Raw genomic sequence first — 3,085 nt, forward strand, 5'->3', positions numbered from 1 at the left:
TTTTCTCTGCTTTGTAAGGAATTTGGATGAAGTAATATTGCGTACACTGGCCAAAATGATACAATATGCAATCAACTTTTTTTTTTCTTTTTCTTTTTGGTCGAACAAAGATGCTATCACCAGCAAATTCCAATTTTGCATATTAGCAGAATTTGAAAAGGACTTAATTCTCATGGAACTATTATAATTGTGGTGGAAAGAATGGTGTAATAGTGGGGCTGAAGTGGAAGAACAAGGGATGAGCAAAGGTAAGGCTCTAAGAGTTAAGGCTGAAATAAGCCACATGTAGTGATCCTAGAATATAGCTAGATGGATGGCTGAGATGCAATGTTGCTTGTGTGTATCCAACTAAGGCTAATGGTCATACAGTGCATGTTGTGTGTGCTCATTTTACACAGATATAGAATATACATTCTGATGTATAATTTTACTACCTGAAAATTAGATAGTTAAATTCAAGAAATAAACTTGCAAGCGCACAAGGTTAATGCAATATAGCCAAGGCAAGTACAAGGTCGTTCCCACAGAGACTGAATAAATTCTCAAGTTGTTGTGAATTATAAACTAATTTAAATCCTAAATTACTCTAGACACCCTAATTAATAAACTTAAAACTAATGACTCAACTAAAACTTAATAGAGGATTTTTGAAAGTTGGTTTTGAAAGATTTTCTTTGAAAGAACGTTGAAAACAAGAAAATTAAAAGACAAGATAACGAAGAAAAACGTGAACTAAATAAGTTTGTGAAAGATTTTAAAGAAGCTTACCAAGACAACAATTTCACCACAATTCCTCTTATCCAAACCTTAGCATGCATACTATCAAAATTCCCAAGTTATGTTGATGATTAGTTCTCCAAAATTATGACTAATTCTTTTCACAGCAATTAACCACTTCTTCTTACATGCAATTTATCCTTGGCGTGAGGCATAAATATAAACATATAAAAAGACCTTAGGTTCAATAAGAACTTCACACAATCACACAAACCCCTAAGAGTATAGTGTTTACCTTAGGCGCATTCATGAATTTAATCATAAAAAGCAAAACTCATATTAGGCATGGCGTATACCCTAACATGCATCAAATTACTTAACCAAAAACCTAGATGGTAGCTAAGCATCAAGATCATTAGTTAGGAAAATAAGCACAGTGATTAAATTTCAACAACATGGAAATTCTAATAGCATGACATAACTAAGCTTTGAATAATTAGAAAAGGGTTACATTGTGTCTTAGTAAAAGAAAATTAGTTACTCATAATCATGGTAACAAAGCAAAAATAAAACATGGAGAAAGAGATAAGGAAAACCCTTAGAGTTTAGAGGCACGGTGGCTCTTCCTTGCTCCACGGTTGAAGTCTGAAATTTCTGGTCCCTTGAGCCTCTACGACCTCCCCTCTTAAAAGAACCTAAAACCTAGTTAGAATGGGCCTAAACAAGTGGCCTTACACGAAGACTTGATTTCCAAGTCAGTTCCTAACTAGAAAAGCTAATTAAAACTAAGTTTCCTAAAACCTCCAGGAAACTGCACGTGATCCTCATTACGAATGCGATTTGGACACGTTTCTGACCTCCAAAAATTACGTATGACCACTCTTTGGAAAGCTCTAGATGTCTTCTTTTCAGCCATATATCATGTGCCTCAATCCGATGTTTTATGAGTGAGTTGTAGCCAAAATACCCCTGCTGACTCAGTATTCTCCGGGAATTGATTTATGCTGAATTGTCTAATTAAAAATGGGCACCTTAGCAGCCTTCAAAAATTATGAAAATATTCATGGATAAACTTTAAGATGCTGTCTCCCATCTCCAATTGGAATCATGTCGAACTCTATTATGATGAATATTTGACGAATTTATTCATTCCGTGGCTCATAAGCTGAAAAACAGGAAATAACTCAACTCAGCATCTTTAGTCCAAATTAATTCACAAAACTAAGTAAAAAGGATATAAAATTATGTGAATTTATGAACACATCACATTCCTTACCTCACTTTCTTGGTGAGTAAGAAAGCATAATCAGCACTCTGCATTTTCTTCTCCATTCTTCCATTTTTCTCTCTGCTTGTGAATCCCATAACCTAGCTAGAATCCTAAACACTAACATGGCCTTAGAGCCAGGTTGGGTAGATTGAATCTGGGGGTTTTCAAAACTATGAAATCGAGCTACTTTTGTGCTCACTCAAGTTAATGACGATCGTTAGAGCTCAATTGAAATTTGAAACAAGTTGGTTTTTGGTTACCTAAGATCAGAAATGTATGGATTTGGAAGTTCAGATGTAAGAACTCTGATCTTCTCCAGTGAGAACTACGAGTTCTGGAGAATCAAGATGGTAACTATATTCAAGTTATATGGGTTGTGGACTTTGGTAGAGAAAAGAATCACGATTCCAAATTCGAAGAAGAAAAAGACAGCTAAGGAAATATCAATAGAAGAAGATGATGAGAAGATGGCTGTGATCCTTATGAAAAATGCAAAAGCTCTGGGGATTATTCAAAATGCAGTTTCTAATAAGATCTTTCCTCATATTGCCAATGCAGATTCAGCTAAGATGGCATGAGAGCTATTGTATGGAGAATATCATAGTGGTGACCATGTCAGATCGGTAGAACTTAAAAACCTCATACGTGAATTTGAATACACTAGAATGCGTGATAATGAACCTCTATCTGTGTATCTTACTCGATTGAATGAGCTGATTAACCAGATAAGAACATTTGGATAGAACATTTGGAGACACTCTCTCTAATGAAAGGCTTGTTCAAAAAGTTCTGATCAGTCTTAGTAAAGTTTATGATCCTATTTGTCTGGTGATTGAGAACACAAAGAGTCTAGAGACTGTAGAATTGCAGGAAGTTATTATAATCCTGAAGAGCCAAAAGCAACGTTTTGAGATGCATAATGTTGATACAGCTGAGAAGGCATTTGCCTCATTCTCAGTTAGTCCAAAAAATCAGAACAAGGGAAGCAATCATCTAGTTCATCTAAACTCATAAGAATTGGAACCCTAAGGACAAGCCATGGGAATCAAAATCCAAGGCTCAACAGACTAGCTCTGCACAAAATTCATCACAATTAGT

This window comes from Prunus mume, linkage group LG5 (assembly GCF_029339155.1).
Source record: "Prunus mume cultivar Tortuosa linkage group LG5, ASM2933915v1, whole genome shotgun sequence".
In the NCBI taxonomy this organism is placed as follows: domain Eukaryota; kingdom Viridiplantae; phylum Streptophyta; class Magnoliopsida; order Rosales; family Rosaceae; genus Prunus; species Prunus mume.